At 36.9% G+C, this 18,659-nt stretch overlaps 1 protein-coding gene across 3 annotated transcripts in view; it reads right to left on the reverse strand.

Moving 5' to 3' along the window:
• Positions 1-6,923, reverse strand: part of TGFBR1 (transforming growth factor beta receptor 1) — a 34,282-nt gene extending 27,359 nt beyond the window's left edge. For 2 of the 3 annotated variants that reach the window (XM_025046530.1, XM_006911539.3), the window contains exon 1: positions 6,597-6,922. The gene's annotated coding sequence lies outside the window, so the exon portion shown is untranslated. Of the gene's footprint in view, positions 1-6,596 lie in introns of all 3 variants that reach the window. The other variant, XM_025046529.1, reaches the window with a different exon arrangement.
• Between the last annotated feature and the right edge of the window lie 11,736 nt (positions 6,924-18,659).

The following is an 18,659-nucleotide window of genomic DNA, read 5'->3' on the forward strand; positions in this document are numbered from 1 at the left end:
CATTAATCTGACACTTTCATTTAATTCTGCAATTTGTCATCGAGCATCTTTATATGCTATCTTTCTATGCTATCAGGACTATGGGGTGTAGGATTGCATAAGACAAGGTATCTGGACTTAAGCAGTTCACTAGAATGGAAGAGTAAGGCACTAAACAGATCATTAAGATCGAGTCCTGAGGAAACTGATCAAAGCACTTCACCTCTACTGAGGTAGAAGAGATAGCAAGAAAAGCTTCACAGTCCATTCGAGTCAGAATACGTAAATCTGCTAGATAGATGAAGACGAGAAAGCTATCCTGACAGGAGTTTTTTGCTCATTAGCAGGATTTCATCCTTGGCGGCTAACATCTTAAGTGTTAATAAGACCATCAGATTTAAATAAACACAAATAAAATCTATGTGGCTCTTCTCTGGACTGGTATCCATATGTTAACTAACTGGAGCCTTTCAAGACTCCCAGGTGGTTCAACAGTATAGGTTTAGATCCCTAGACTTTTCTGCTTAATAGCAAAGATAAGAATCAAACTCTGTTTAGTACTATCTGTCTCCTACCTTGGCCACCTTTTGCTTCTGTTGCCCCCATCTCTATCATTAGCCACGGCTTTCTCACTTCTGAGATGCACATTTCCCCACACTTTAACACCTGAAATCTGCATATTACTTCACAATCAAGGTTAAGAGAAAACTCCAGCTTCAGGACAGAAAAGTTAAGACATGACATTGTTGTTGAAACCTATGCACATGCAAACTTGGCTATGCAAGGAAGGTATTATTCATTTCATCATCACTTTAATTATTTGCATTGGTACCTCTCCTGCAACTAAAATTTAACTTACTCTTGATCTCTATTAAAATGTCTTCACAAAGATTTCATTATGATTCAGCATTGCAATGAAAAGCTACTGTGTTCACAGAAAACTGTCAGTCTCATGCTAGGAAATACGATTACTAGTAGAAATTCCCAAAGATTGTGAAATAAATCACAAAATTTTTGAAGTTTGCAGATGTTGGTGTGATATGAAGGACTGTCAGAAACCAAACTAGCTGTCAAAGAAGTGACAATAATAAAGAGAGACAGCAAGACCTTTGGGGTTACCGTCTTCACTGTATTATAGTATTAGAGTGAAAAGTCTCAAGTTGAGATTCTGGCTCTTGGTCCCAACTATAAAGGAAGTTTCTATCATTGCCTCATTCCAGTGTGTCTGGAGGTCACAAATCAAAACACTATTACTTCTACCTAATGCCAGGGTTATGAAGGGTTGAGTCACAAGCCTATATACCTACCTGGCTAGAGAAATGGAAAGGTAGACAGCCTGTGAACAGTATATGGAACAGACATTTCTACAAGCCTTGTTGATTAAATAAAAATTAGTACCAGAAACCTTGTCTTCCCAGGCCTAGAGTGACAATGTTTATACAACTTGTCCCTCTTTTTACGCATACACTTTAGTACTCTCCTTTTTCAACTCTGTTAGTTGGTCTTCTGTCACCCATCTTCCCCCCATCAAGAACTTGACTGAAACATCTGACTGAAATTCTGTTGAATTCAGTGTTCTTTTCTAAAAATTTTTAGAGTATGAGACACAGCTTTCCTTATTAGTTTACATGACACTATACTTCCTTAACTTACTTGCACCATTCAGTTCCTTTGCTACATCTCAGATCTACATCTCAACTTCTTGGCCTTGCACTTGTGCTACAAACTCATATTTTAATTGCCTTTCAGGAAACATTCTGCTTGGCTTGCCTTCTAGTGCAAAGTCAACATTTTCAAAACCAATACAGCATTATTCTTTTACTGATATCTGTCATTAAAAAAAAAAAAAAAAAAAAAAGTCCCTGAAAGAACTCCTAGGTTCCTTCTTAATGAGATAGCTCAGCACTTTAAAAGGAAGAGAATGAAGATTTCTCTTACCAGAGATGAAATTCCAATCTTTTCACCACTCTGACTTTGCTGGTGATGACCCTTATCTTTACCTTGCCTATAGCACAATTATACTTTATTACACAGTGAGAGTAATTCTAAATATTACAAATATGCACCATCAGGCAGGTTTTGAGCCTAATATGCATAATGCCCTTTATTCAGTCTGCTTAGTCATAGTTAAAGACAGATCACACCACTGTTGACAAAGGTGAAGGCAAAAGTTAGAAGTTATAACAAATCCTTTCATGTACTAATGTCAACCCTTATTACCAGATATCTAGTCTATTCCTTCACTCCAGTTCTTCTGAGAAATCTGCCTTCCTCTCTTCTCTCCACTCCCAATGCTATGCCCCATCTCAAGGAGGCCTGTCCTCTCTTTCATATTTTTTCTACCTCTGGGAAAAGAAGGTTCTCTTCTTCTTTTTTAAAAAACATGCTGCATACCTTTGAACAAGGCTAACATCCTGACCACCAACTCCCTCCAGCCCTGGTTTTGTTCCTCCGAGGACTCACTGGTTCTTAATTCCGCCTCCTTGGGTTATCACCCTGAAGCAACAACGTCAAAGGGAGCTTATCAAAATACCATGATTTATCTAGACATTTCTCCAGATAAATTTCACTTACTTCTGCTACCTTTAAAGTATTTTAAAAAGCATCATTTATAATTTAACATATACCTCCATCTTTGGAGAATGGAGGCATCTCTAAGTTCTCATTCACTTGTTTTTCTACAATATCTCCATTTTCTAGTTTCTTCAGCTTCATTGAATTAGCTGATATAATGTTAACTGCTATCAGAGCAAAGCACACTAAGAATAGGCCGTTTAAATGGCAAGATGAGATTCAATAGGGCAATTAATACACAGACCTTCATTTAGGTTCAAAATCAAATAAACCACACAAGCCTAGGATAAAGATTTGCTTAGCAGATTTGGGGAATCTGTTTGACAACAGATTTAAAAAGAGTCAACAGCATTTACTGTTAATTGTAGCCATGGTGATGGGAGAAAGAGAGGGAGAATTGGGCACAAAATCCCACAAATGTCCAATATAATAAGTAATCAGTAAGTGTTACTTGAATATCAATCTGCTATGTAAATATGAGTCAGAGATTCAAAGAACTAAATCAATAAAGTTTGATCTGAAAGGTACCTTAGCTGTGGAGACAATCACCTCATTTTTATAGATGCTGCAACTGAGTCAACTTATCTTACTCCTATACTAAATCAAATCATAAGGTCAGGATGTTTTAATTTTGTTTCATAAGAAATCATTTCCTAACTACAGACCTTCCCCACAATGAAACTGGCTGTCTTAGAAGGTTATGACTTTGTCATTACAGATATTTAAGCAGAAGCTTAATGACAAAGTCAGAGTTCATAAAGTAGGGATCTCTTGCACTAAATAAAAGATTGGTCTAAAACCCTACACTCCTAAAACAAACGATCCAATAAAAAAAATGGGCAAAGGATCTCAACAGACACTTCTCCCTAGAGGATATACAAATGGTCAACAAACATATGAAAAGATGTTCAACGTCACTAGCTATTAGAGAAATGCAAATCAAAACCACAATGAGATACCATCTCACACCTGTTAGAATGACTAGAATCAACCGGACAAGTAATAAATGCTGGAGAGGATGCAGAGAAAAAGGAACCCTCATACACTGTTGGTGGGACTGCAAATTGGTACAGCCACTAAGGAAAATAGTATGGAGCTTCCTCAAAAAACTAAGAATTGATCTACCATATGATCCAGCAATCCCTTTACCGGGTATTTACTCCAAAGACTTAAAAATCATATCCATAAAGATATCTGCACACCAATGTTCATAGCAGCATTATTCACAGTGGCCGGGACATGGAAGCAACCGAAGTGTCTTACGACAGATGATTGGCTAAAGAAGCTGTGGTACATACATACAATGGAATATTACTCAGCCATAAGAAGAGATGAAATTTAGCCATTTGTGACAACATGGATGGAACTCGAGATACTCATGCTAAGCGAAATAAGCCAGACTGAAAAAGTTGAAAATCACATGATATCACTTATATGTGGGATATAAACCTAAAAGCAACAAAGGAACAGGACAAACAGAGATTCATGGACATGGACTATAGACTAGTGGTTACCAGAGGGTAGGGGGTTAGGGAGGAGGCGGATGGTAGATGGGGTAAAGAGGATCAAATATAGGGGGTTAGGGGGAGGGTGAAGTGGGTAAAGGGGATCAAATATATGGTAGCTGAAGGAAACTGGGCTTTGGGTAGTAAACACACAATAGAATATACAGATGTTAAATGATAATGTACACCTGAAAATTATATAATTGTATTAACCAATGTTACCCTAATAAACTTAATTAAAAAAAGATTGGGAAGGAAAGATAAAAAGAAAATTAAGCATGACATAATTTCAAGCCTTATTTTGTCTTCAAAACATGAATTTTCTTCAAAATATAATCTGAGTACATTTTAGGAAAATTTTCAATAAATGGAAAAGAACTGAAATTTGGAAAACAAAACCCTACACTCCTTTAAATAGTAATATTGTTATTTTATAAGTTACAACAAACACTAACATCACGTTTTCATTTTTTGTCAAATTCAACTTAAATTAACATCTTAAAAGTACAAACAATTACAGCACAGCACCTCATTTTCTAATTATTTATCTATTTTCTTCATTAAGCTGTGAACTTCCTCAGCTCAGGAACTGGGTTAGTGCTTCATGCATTTCTGCATCTCTAGGTCCTGGCACACAGGAGATCCAGTTTGTGTTTCTCGACTACAGGTCCAAGAAATAGCTCTTTAGCATATGAGTGGTTGCTACCACCAGGTCCTCAATAAAATAACCAAGCAAACAGTTTCTTTTACCTTTTATTATTTTCATTTTTAAAGTTCTTTTCCTGTCTCCCAGTGCTCTCCTTTCAACTTTCCAAAATTCCCACTTAGGTACCTCCCTCAAGCCTATCTGATGTAAAATATCCCATTGTTTAGAATCCCGTCTCTCCGGATAAATGGAGGGGCAGCCCTACACTTTCAAAATTACAAATGAACATTAATTACCCTCTGCCCCAGAAGGAATGGAATGTAGCCTATACTTGTATATCTATAAAGTGGCTTACATACATGGCTATTAATTTCCTAATAGTTTACATAAGATTGTTTCTAATTTTTCCTATGCATCTAATTAATAAAACTGATATAATAACATGATATTATAAAATGGAAGACCATATAGCTACCAAAAACCATGATGATATTTTCTATGTACAAATGTAGACTAACCCTCCTGAGATGTATTAAGTCAAAATCTACATAGTGCAGAACGTGTATGAAAGAATATACCTTTAAGAGGACAGAGATGATTAGTACCAGATTCCTAGTCTCAAGAAATTCACGACGTAATGCAGAAAACAAACATGCCACTGATAAAGGGTAATGTATACAAAGTGCAGAGAGAGCACAGAAAAGGGAGATTTCTCTCAAAAATTAACACGAAACTAAGGTTTAAGGAAGGTCATTCCAGGGAGATGACATACAAAGATACTATACATAGAGTCAGGAATAAGAAAGGTAGTTTAGGAAAATGCTAATAAATCATATAATCATCTTGATGTAAACAAAATATTTGATAAAATTAAACACCTACTCATAAAACAAAAAAGTCACTATACAAAAAAGTCATCAGCTTTTCTTAAACCAACAATAAACAGAAAACAACAATTTAAAAGTACATCATTTATAGAAGCATAAAAAAAATCAAAGACCTAGGAATAAATTCAACAAAGGCATGTAAGACCTCCACAGAGAAAATTTCAAAGCCTTACTTATTTGATAGACATTTTAAAGGATATAAAATAAAATTTACTTATTTATAAATAGAGGAACATGTCAGCCTCCACACTAGAAGATTCAATACTGTAAAGATGTCAAAATTCTGCAGTTATCTGTAGTTTCAACAAAATCAAATAAAAAATCCTACTATTTGTGTGTGTGTGTGTGTGTGTGTGTGTGGTGTGTGTGTAAATTAAGAAGCAGATAAAAACGTCCTAAGAACAGCCAAAGCAATCTTGGGAGACAATGCTTTTGGGAGACCTATGCTACTAGATAGTAAGACACACCATAAAATAGTAATAATTAAAGACAGTGTAGTATTGGCAAACAGACCAACAGAACAGAGACCCTCATATGTACCTCTACTTATGATAAAGGTGACACTGTAGGGCACTGGGATAAGGAAGGTATTACCAACAAATAGTGCCGGATCAACTGGGCAAACATACTATTTAAAAACGGGAAAAAAAAAAAACCCATTTCATACCATAATCAAAAATCAACTCCAGACTGACTATACATTTCAATGGAAAGGTAAAAGAAGGCTTTTAGATGAAAACAGAGAAAAACATTTCAAACATTAATCAAATGGGATTCGAAAAGCACTAACCTTAAAAAAAAAACTGAAGTTGGACTACATTAAAATATCTTAAAATTAATAAAAAAGACACCATTCTCCTCTGCCATTTTTCCACTGATGTCTTTTCCTTTTTAGATTTACCAAATATTTGTCTGCTTTAATAATGTGTTTACATATAACCAATTTGGGGTTTTATGGATCAAAAAAATTTTTCCTAAATCCTTATTTTCTTTGTGTTTACTTACTTATTCTTCCTCTAGCTTGATTTGCAATCTTCCTGCTTTCAAATTTTCCTTTGGGTACTGCTTTAGCAAAACTCCACTAGTTTTTGATATGTAGGACTCTTGTTCATTTCTAAATGATGTGTAATTATAATTGTAACTTCTTCAACCCAGGAATTATTTAGAAAAATATTATTTCCAAGTAGATATAGTATTTTGGCAGCTGCTGCTTCTTTCTCCTCTTCTTCTTCCACCTCCTCTTCTTCTTCTTCTTTAGTCGTTAATTTTTAATTTGGATGTTCTTTCTAGATCTCCATATTATCAATTTCCTAGAAAACTCCAGAAGTAATTTTTAAAAAATAGTGTTCATGATTGCAAAACTGAAATACATTAAATCTTTGTTATTCAAATATTGCTTTCTTAATCTATAAACAGTGAATTTATCCATTTCTTTTTGTATTTTTAACAATTTGGCTTTATATATTTTGACACTATTTTATTATTAGTTGCATAAAAATTCATGGCATGTCTTGAGAAATGGTACCTCTTTTATCAATATAAAATACACCTCTTCCCTTCCATGCTTTTGTAGCTTGAATTTTATTTTGTCAGGTATTAATCTTATCACAGCTATCTTTTTGTTTTTGTCAGATCTGCCTTTTTCTATTCCACTATTTTCAACTTTTTGATGTTAATTTAAGTGTCTCTTAAAAAAAAAAAAAAAAAGCTAGATTTGTAGGCCTGTGTGTATTAACCCAATGTAAGAATCTGTCAAAAGGGAATTCAACCTTTCATATTTACCAAGCATTCATGAACTTACAACTGCCATATATTTACAATTTTTTAACTTAGATTTTATTTTTAACAAAGTTATGTATGAACAGAGTTTAAGGTGTCAAATAGATCTACAAGACTGTTACACTTACACACATATGCACACAGACACACAGAGGTAGCAGCTCCCCGACACTCAACACCTCCTATTTCCTGCTCCACAGAAGCAGTCACACTTTCTACTCTTGGCTGAGTCACCTGGTATTTAGCTTTATGCACTCTCACCCCTTTGCAGAACGAAGTAAAAATGACTACATTTAGCCATAAGATGGATGATAGATACTGTTAGAAATCTCGGAGACCTGATGAAATACAAATATTGTTATACAAGCTTTAATTTTCTTGCCTCCCCTAGTCTGAAATGTTCATTTTCCTTGTCAAACAAAACGTCAAAACAAGCAGTTCGATTCTAGTTGCAGCCATCTAGAAGAACATAGCTGAATTAAACCAAGCAAGGACAGAAAAGCCCAGCCAAACTAGAGGGGCTTTTATAATATTTTATAATATATTTTCATAGTATTCTTAAAATATTTTACAAAATTTCTAACCATTGAATCCATGGCCTCCCTTGGGAGCAGGAGAAATCAAGCATCTAGCGTTGTCTCAACTCCTTTCAAGAACGCTTACCCTTTAAGACTAAACTATATATATATAAAAACTGGGGATTGGGATGCATTGTAAAGAACTTAATAAAATTTTCAGACCTCAAAATATAGATATCTAGAGATTTAACATTAGGAATATAGGTTTCGAATTGCTGGTAGCATTGATCCTGGCATTATGTTACTGAAGAAAGCCTCTAGTAAGGGGTTGGTTATTAAAAGATAAGGGTCTGCCAAGGCTTGATATTACTTATGTTTCAAAGAACTGAAGGTACAGCACAGAATTATTCCATATAGAATTATGTAGGATAAGTATATTCAGCATGGAATTATGACATCTGTACACAAGTCAATAACTACTAGGCCCTAGCTATGGTTTAGAATAGTTCATAAGTGATTATACTCATTTGCTCCATGAGACTTTTTTCCCAGTCCCAGGATCTCTGAGCTAAATTAGATACAAGCACCCAATCGCTCAGGGCAACTATTTCCTTAGGGCACACCATCTGTTTGCAATGCACAGCTAATTCTGAGTCTGGTGGACCTTAAAGAGTATCCCCTGAGGTTTCTGCCTGGCTCCTAAAACTCAGTTTATCTCCTTCTCCCATCACAAGGCAAGGGGAGGCTGGATCTGACGAAACTTAAAGGATAGATGAGAAAGAGTGGAAAGGCCCTAGCTAAAAGAATATGTGGCTTTTTTTCTTTAAGGGTAAGGTGAAAAAAACAAAGTGTGATCTTGGGGAGAAAGACTATGTGAGAACAGAAAGACTCAAGCTTATTAAATAGATTAAGTATAAGGAGAGAACAAAAGTAAAATTTACCATGGGAAAATAAAAAGCAAAACAATGGAAAGAAAAAAAAATAGAGCACTGGCTCACAGGAAAGTGATCTACAGTGCTAATTGTGCTAATTGGCTTGTTTGCTGGTGGGTTAGGGAATTTCAAATCTGCAATGCACAACTATCATTTGTAATTTAAGAAGATAAAAGGAGAGAGAAAAGAAAGAAAAAGAAAAGTCAAGACAACCCTGTGGTTCTCAATCCCTGGTAAATGTCAGGAAAGGGCCTAGAATGTGCATTTCCAAGGGTTCTGGACCTTCGGTGGTTTTATTTCCTTTGGCTATACCAAGTACTGCTGGTTTGTCTGTGTTTAGAGATCAGTAACAGAAACACATCTGGGGTGAGAAGATATTATAGTTTTTTTTTCAATTTCCTCCTCCAACATTTTATTATGAACATTTCAAGCATTCGGAAAAACTGATAGAACTGTGAATACCTATACGCCCATCACCTAAATTCTATAATTGTTACTATTTTGCTATATTGACTTTATCATTATTTACCTATCTATGTGTCTATCTGTTAGGGGTCTGATTTGAGATCTTTCATAAATTTAGGCAATTAAAAAGAAAATCATTCTCCCTAAAAAAGGCTTGAATCAGAAAAGGGATACTAAATGAAGTTCTAAGTGAGGAGGAAGCCAGATTCCTGTTCAGTCATTAGCTGAATGATCCTGAAAATATCCCTACTATCCTGAAATGTCATGTAACTTCTGAGCCCGTTTCCTCATTTTTATATAAAGCCAGACAAAATGATATTCATGTCCCCCTTAGTTACGGTCCTTTCTAGCCTAACAATTCAATGATGCTATGAAAAACAATTTTCTTAATAACAATTATCATTTACTTCATGTTTTCTATATGCCGGGAAGCTTGCCACAAGTGTTATGTGCACAAGCTCATTTAATCTTTATAGGTCCCTTAAAATTTTTGAGATACCTCATTTTATGAAAACTATCAACTGATTTTAGTAGCATGCAGCCCCTCTCCAGTTGCACCTCGCTTCTACATCTTCAGTACTCTTCACTAGCACCAATTTCACACTGCTTTGGTGGAACTAGATGGAACTAGCAATCAGAAATTATCTTTCCTCATTGAGAAACATGAGCAAACTCTGGCCCCTGGTTTGTAATTTTTTTTCAAAATGTGGAATGAGATAAAATAGCTAAAACTACTTCAACTTGTTTATTTTGGTAAAATAATTACATATAATTATTGTTGAAAGAAATCTACAATACACAATCTTGGTGTTTTTATTTAAATCTGTTGCACACTGAATAACAAAATTATAATGTCAGTTTTTCAACTGCAGAAAGTACTCAAATCAACAGCCATGTGCTAAACAAAGAGACTCAATTAGAGCACATTATGGTTCCATTTGGAAATGAATACATCAAGGAAAAAAGAGCTCCATACATATATTGTGTTGGTATAAATGAAAAACTACAGTTACTGCTTTTCTATCTTTATATTCCTCTTTAGGTTTAACTATCTCCTCCATGTTCAGTGCTTCCAAGTATGTGTATCAGTCCTCATTTCCAGTAGGAAAAGCCATTTGTTTTCGCTTTCATCTGTGAGAACTATTTGTATTTCAATGTATATTTAAAGATCTTATATTGTAGAAATGTAACAGGATGCTTGCACAAGGTGTCCTAGAACTATAAATACACACTATTATGTAATCAGTGAGGTTCACACCTAGAAAATCTAGATGGAACGGTTACTCTGAAGCGAGTGAACAAAAATAAAGAGGGTCAGCCCTGTTGGTTAGACTAGGAAACACCGGAATAGGCCTAAAGTAGCTCAGTAACTACAGGATAAGAAAGTGAATCCACTCAAGTCATGGAGAATAAAACCAAATTCTTCACTTTATTTCCCAGTGGTCCTTATACGAAGAATTCTATAATAGATTCTGCTCAAGAGCAGGGAGAAACTTGTTTTTCCCAGTTGAATCAGCATATCTCTAACCAAAGAATGTCCTTTATGGTAACATATGTGGATATATTTTATATAAATATTGGGGTTACCATGCAACCCACTTATGTAGGGCCACGCTCTCTAAGTAAGTGTGGTCTCCCCTAAAGGAGGTCATTTCTAACATCCCTCACCCACAAAGGAGGCAGTTTTTCAAACAAGAAACCCAAGCAAAGACCCTCTAGACCCTGCTGTCTTGGGCTTGTTTGAAGAAAGGTAAATGTCTGGCTCTGTTCACCTTTGGTTGCAGTACCCAGATGATGTCTGATAAATGGAGACAGGCCAAAAGATATGGACATGAAGAAAACGTCTTTGTAAAGCCAGGTTGAATAGTTTCATGTTGCTCTCTACTCATTATCCTCTAGCTTTAAGCAAAGCTTGATTTAAACGTTCCAGCCTTCCATCAGCTGTTCTGTTGGCAGTAGGGTAAGACTAGTGTGTTCCTACTTGGATCAGAGCCTTTAATGGAGAAGAAATATGGTAGCGGCAGTACTAAACCAAACCCTCAAAACACGTTACAGATTCCAAGGTGAAAAAACAAGAATCAGGCCTGCCAGGTCCAGGAACCTTTTACCACTTGGAGAGTCTCCTCTCATTGCAATCTTCGTGTCTGGGGCTCCACATTATTAAGGACGATGGCAGTGTCCTCATGAATTCTCAATAACTGGCAATGAGATCTATGCAAACTCTCAGGTGCCCTTATTGCCTTCACTGCTAGAAAACTCAGAGGTAAGTATCATGCACAAATACTAAAGCTTTCCTCAAAGTTATAGGTAACTGTTCTCTTTCTTTTCCTCTTTCACTTATTGGTTCTTATGTTTCTGATCATTAGTTTTGGTCTTACTGCTTGTTTTTATTTCAAGTGTCCTAAATTCTTTTCCAAAAAATGGCCAGAGTACACAAGCCAATCAATGAATAAATTTTTCCTATACAATACGAAAGTTACAAAATAGTGCTCTTCTCAAAGCCGTAAATGTTAGATAAGTATAAAGCCTGTGTGCTAGCTAAAAGCAGTGAACAAAGAAGCTTGGATTACACCTAAAAGTACAGAATTCGAGAGTAGACAGAACTTGGAGTTAATCAATTCCAACCTCCCACCTAACACAAGAATTTCCTTCTCCCACTTCTCAGACAGAAGGTTATCCAGCCTCTGCCTGAATACTTCCAGTGACAAGGAACATAGGACCTTATAATGCTCCATTTTATGTTTCCATTGATAGAAAATCCTCACACGGAGTGAAATCTGCCTCTCAGTCTACCAATTCATTACAGTTCTTCATTACAGATATGTATTTCCTCTTCCAAAAGACATTCTTTAGCTTAAATATATAATACTTCTCGTTTACTGACCATCTATTGATATCAGGCTATGTGTGTGCTGGGTACTTTATAGACACTATGATACACTATCTTCATAACTATCATTTAAGTTAGATGTTATGCTCCTTTGAAAAGTGAATCCCAGAGAGATATACTGATTAGAATCTAATTCCAGGCAAATATGTGGGGGTTCTTATATCTACTCGCATAAACAAAGATGTTATTAAATTTCTGGCAACCAAGTCACATGATTTGAATGCCTTCAAAACAGAAAGGAAACAAACAAGTTAGGTCAATCCAAAGAGAAAAATAAAGATGGTCTTGAGATATGACTGCACCAGTGTTTGGTTTGTGGAGAAAATAACATGAAAAGCATTTAATGTGACAGCCATCAGGGAGCTCCAAGAGACAGTAAAGGTGACACCTATAAAATCACAACCATGACCTGAAGCCATATTTGCCTGAGTGCCTGTGATACACCAGGAACTTTCTATGCACTTGAGATACACTGGTGAACAAAATCAAAAATATCCATTTTCAAGAAGCTTAGATTCTAGTAGGAAAGAGGCAATAAACATGGTAAATACATAATTTCAGAAGACATTGTTACAAAAAAGAAAAAGGAGAGTAAGATCATGGCAATTTTTAAGAGCGGGGCCAGGGTAAACCTCACTGAGAAAAAGGTAACATTTGCGCAAAGACATGGAAGAAGTAAGGGAGGAGACCATGCAGATATGCGGGAGAAGAGCACTCAGGCAAGAAAGTGGCCATGCAAAGGTCTTAATACCAGCTACTCTGATTTCTGAAATGTCATGAAGCCATCCTTCCACTCCATTCCCAATGCCATCATACCAACTCTGAAACCTCCTAGGCAGCCACCCTGCTCTATTTCTTCTGTGGTGTAGTTAACATTCTTTTTTCCACATTAAAACCATCCCCCTAATTTTCAAAGCCCATAATTCTCTAAACCCACCCTTTACATTCTGAATTTCCATTCTTCCCCCTGAATCGTTGAAATTTAGCATGCTCCTTTTTCATATACCCTCCCCTGACTAGGAGTGCTTTCCCTCCACCTCTCATCTATGCTTAACACTATCCATCCTGCAAGGCACACAGAGATCAAGTCCCACCATCTCTATAAAGTAGTCTCTGTGCTTGCTATTATTGAATCTATAGTCATTATATTTCCCCAGCATCATATTTCTTGAAAGCAAGTCTCCCTCTTTTTCTATACTTCCTATGTGTTGATCACTATTAAATATTTGCTAAGGTTAAATGAACTATTTCTTCCCAAAGCTAAAACTCTTTACCAACTTCAAAACATTTTTCTTAGCTTTGATAAACTACTGAGACAGAATGATTAAAGAATGATTTTATTAAAACTAATAAAAAAAATGCATTGGGGGACATAGTTCCATAGTGTAGCGTTAGCACATCTGCTTTACACGCAAAAGGTCCTGGGTTCGCGCCCCAGTGGAGCCATGGTCCATGGTCTACAGCCATGCCACCCTGAACAAACCCCATGTCTGATTTTGCACGCTAAGCAGGGTCAGGCCTGGTTAGTACTTGGATGGGAGAACACCTAAAAAGACAAGGTGCTATAGACACAAATAACAATTAAAAAAAAAAAATGCATGGGGGATGATAAAGCCAAAATGTTAATGATGGATAGTGACAGCTTTTTTCTTTTTTCTAATTCAAATTTTCAGTTATTTTCAAGTCTGTGTTTATGTCACTTTGAAAAGCAAGGAGACTGGTATGAATCTATATAAATCAATACAAATAGTGAGTAATTAACTATCATTAGACTCACTGGATTCAAATTACCTAAAAATATAATGTCAAAGAAAAATTGCAAGCATCTGAGTAACTTGCAGTTGCAAAGAGGCAAACTGTAATTAAGACAAGCTGAAGCAAATTCTCATGGTTTAAAAAGAAAAAGAAAAAAAAAAAAAACCTTTCTGATGAAGTAACCATAACAAGATATTTACTGTATATGAAAACAGCATGTTGTGCTGTAAAGAGTATACACTCTGGAATGCAGTTTTACAAAATGCCAGAGCTGATCTATAAAACCGGACCCATAAAACCAGACTAACTCCATCAATGTTTGAGAAAGTATTAATCTAAAGCAAAGAACACCTACAAATCAACTAATCATAAGTTCATACCTAAGACTGTGGTAACCATAAGAAACTTACCTGCATTATCTGAGCCAAAACTGTACTGGATTTAATTCAGAGTAGCAGCAAGTCTTAAATGTTTATGAAGACTGCTGGATTTGATATTGAGAAAATTCAGTAAAGAAAGGCATTAAATATTATCTTAAGTATTGGAGTTAGGCTGGGTCAAGATAGACCACAAATTTTCAGAAGATTCCAAAACTTTTCTAGAGCCAGCACTGTGGGTCAAAGCATAAAAATCCCTGAGAAACACACCAGCATCTGCCCTCAATTCCAGAAGCAGGAAGCAAAGATGTGACCCAATCACATGATATCAAACCACAGTCCATCTGTTCTGAGAACTTGCATTACGTAAGTCACGGGTAAGAAAGAACAGTAAAAAGTATGCGGTTTGTCAGATGTGCAGGGGGTTCTGCAGTTTGAAAAGTCATGTTCTCTCTCACATCAAAAAGGCCATCCATAGAACAATGGCATTTACAAACCCCACTTCACTAGACACGAATGTATCTGATGCAACACAACAGTTCGACAAGAATGATATGGAGCTCGGATAACTGTTTCAACTAGGCCTAGAAGGACCTTTCAAAAAGAGGCCCTCCCCACATGAACAAGATTTATCTCCCTCTTGATTATTTAGAGCATGTCAGTTCCCGATTTAATTTCACTAATAAAGTCGATCATCTAAAATTCTAAACCTAACCAAGTACTGCAGGGCCTTTCAATTACACTTCTTTTCAATTAAACCCCAAATTGTTAGCCATCTTCCAAACTATGTTCAGTCTAGTTTTTTTAATCAATAAGCACTATACCAGGTCCTTTTAACAGCAACATAAAAAAGATACTGACATTCTCTAGAGGACTTTATAACCTTCATTCTCACTCCCTCCCACCTACAGAAGTCACTTTTTATAAGTCCCGTAAAATTCAAGATAACTTCACTTAGGTAAGTCAATCCATTAACCCTGTCCTCCCCCATTCCAAGTCCTTCACATTTTAAAGAGCCATGTAGGGCACAAGATTTGGAATCAGAAAATTAAAGTTCCTGTCTCAGTTCTGCCAGACTCTGAAAAATTCACATCTTTTAGTCGTGCTTTTCCATCTGTAAACTAAAGAGACTTACGACTTTCACCATTAAAATGTCTAGTCTTGGTGGGCACCCCATAATATTCTCCCTCACTTATCCCACTTAGATTACCTTTCTGATTTGTTTCTGGTCACACATTATGGAACTTTCAGAATTGTGGGAAAAAAATAATAGTAGTCAATACATCCAAACCACAGTATATATAAGGAACTTAATTCTAAAGAGTAACTTATCAGCCAGTCAATAAAAGCTTTGATTTCTGCCCTGTTTTAGGCCCCGGGACAGGTACGGACACAGCTTACAAAGAGAGAGCTTAATATTCATAAAATCACCCTCTCTGCCCAGTTGAATCCTAGCCACCCTTCAAAGTCAGTTTAAGTCCTAAAGTGTGCAAGAAGCCTCTCCCAATCATTTCAGCCTACATTAATTATTTCCCTCTTTGAATACTGATGCTTCTCTACAGGGGTAATATTAAGAATATTTAACAACTGGCACCATAATGGTACCAACCATCAGAAAGGATGTCTGATCAATCAAAACACACATGGCCCAGTGGGAATTGCTGGTTGAACATCAGCTCTACCTATTACTACTAATATCAAGCAGCAACCTCAAACTTCGATACAACTTTCTTATTTAATCTTCATGATCTCATGAATTAGGAAAAGTAGGTATCATCCCCATTTTCTGCATAACTAGAGGTGAAGTTGGGACCAATAACCAAATCTAATAACCAACTGCTTCTTTCACATCACATGGTTTGTCCTGAATATATATACAGAATTATCAATTAATATTGCATAAACTGTACTTACATGCGACAGTATAAATTCTACATAAATGTTCGGTCAAATGGAATTCATTTAATCAACAAGCATTTACGTGGAACTGAATATAAAACACAGTGCTAGATTCTGTGTAAAAGAAACAAAAAGCCATGATCCTGGCCCTCTGGGTACCTATAACATGTTCGAGAATATAGTTAAACAGTGCAGAAGACAGCAGAAACAGACAGCACAAACTGGCAGTGTTATACAGTTCAGGGAAATAAAGACTTCAAGAACTAAACCAGTACAGGAAGTCAGGACTGAGAACTTCTCTCCTCACACTCCCAAAAGGGGCAAAATTGAGTATGTAGTGAAACTGCTGAAAAGTCAAGAGTCAGTGGGAAATCAGAAATCGTTTGAATTGAGGTTTGCAATAGTGAGAAGTGTTGGATACTCAGAGATGGCCTTAATCATAAGCCTAAGTGCTGAATACAAATGGAAAATCTTATAAACCCTTTGTAGGGATGGTTGAGAAAGATTAGCTTGGCAGTAGCCTATAGAAAAGCCAAAAAGAGAAAAACACTGGAAAGCAACTATATTTGAAGGATAACACAGGCAGGACTAAATGAATGGATGCATACAAAGAAAGGAAGAGACATTCAAGAGGCACTAATACAGAGCTGGGTTTCAAGCATGTTTTCAAAGAAAAAAGTTATGAAATGGCAGAAAGGAAGCAAACAGCATTCTCACATAGGATATGGAGGCAAATACAGAGGTACTAAACTGTGTACTAGGGCCCAGGAATCAATTTCCCTAGAGAAATCTATGTTGGAGAGAGCAGAAGCTGAGCAGAGAAATCCCAAACTGACACCCAGACAATAAGGAACTGCAAGTTCTTAAAAAGGAAGCTAAATTATAAATTTTAAAAAGCACTGAGCTTCTCCAGTATGTCTGAAAGGATGGAGTGAACCATCAACATAACCAACAAGGGCAGGCAGACCAGCTGAGGTAGTCTAGACTTAAGAGTGTTAGCACCTGAATCAGCTTTGTATTGTGTGCATGCCAGTGCAGTCTGTAAGCTCCTCCACGGCACTGACTGAGCAATGTTCTGTACATCAATTACTCCAATACTGTTCTTAAATCCAGGAAAACTCTGTCTGTTAGGCTAGGTGGAAAAGAATTAATTGTTATTCAAGTTAATAGTGGTGTGGAAATGTAACTTATGTTTGAAGCATAATAATATTGATTCTCCTACCTGTCCACACATTTATCTTGCCCCTATTCTTAGACCAATGTCAAAAATCCATTGTTTCCCCTCATGTAGGCCTAGAGTGAGGGGACTCCAGGAATGTACTAGGAGCCAGAAAGCCAACTGGATTTTCGAATTGTGAGAGCAAAATCTAGAAGTGAATACTAAAAATCAATTGCTCATTAGAGAACTGAGAAAGAAAAATAGGCTATGCCAAACAGATATATATATTAAGGTGTATAGGTTTTGGAAACACTAAGCCCTGGTTGCAAATCCTAACTCCAGCTCTTAGTAATTGAGTACGAAACCTCTCTGCACCTCAGTTTCCTCATCTATAAAACGGGGCAAATGTCACTAGCCCTAAGGGCTCGGTTGTGAAGATTGGATAATGTACCTTTGTGTACTTTATGCATCTACATCATAGTAAGCTCTTAGTAGACAGTAGTTATTAGTAATAATTGGCACCCTCAGTCTAGCTTTTGTTTTTGAAAACGACTGGTGTTTTTCAGAAAGATAAATTTTCTTTCACTGTATTTAAGTTGCTAACTCTAAGGCTCTACGGTTTAGTTTCTGGTGTTTTATTTAGTTTGGATGCTAACAAATTTTTTCACTCCTCCTTCCACGGGGGTAGGTGATGACCATCCATCCTGATTTAATATTCTGGAAAACGGAGCAAACATCCTCCCTTGAAAACCGGCTACACAGACAACTGATTCAAACTACTGTTACTCAAGAAAAGGAACATCACTAGCGATGTTCCTTCGAGGAAATAAAAGCGTTTGATCAATTTACAGAGCTATTCCCATTCAAACATTCCAAATCCCGCAGAGTGAGCAAAAGTTCAAGTTTTTACTACAAAAACAATCTGTAGCCTTCTGGATACTGGATTCATTTCAACTCTTCCCAGACGCACGAAAGAAACATTCCGCTCATCTTCGTACCTCCTGCTTCTCACACAAAGCTTCGCAGCTCCTCTTCCAAAGCCACTGCCGGCTAGAAAAGCAGCCCTTCTCCGCGGGGTCGACCCTGCTGACCCCGGGGTCTTAACCACACTTCTCCCCCTCCCGTCACTCGGAGAAGCCCTGGCGGCTCAGAGCTCACACCCGGTGCGGGAAGCTTTCTCTGACCTCAACCCCGCCCGGGGCCCGGAGAGCCTCGCGCACCAACCCGCTTGGGGTGGGGTGCCGGAGACAACGCCACTTACAGCCCCAGCGCGGGGCGAGGCGGCCAGCGCCAG

Source organism: Pteropus alecto, unplaced genomic scaffold, assembly GCF_000325575.1.
Source record: "Pteropus alecto unplaced genomic scaffold, ASM32557v1 scaffold114, whole genome shotgun sequence".
Classification (NCBI taxonomy): Eukaryota; Metazoa; Chordata; class Mammalia; order Chiroptera; family Pteropodidae; genus Pteropus; species Pteropus alecto.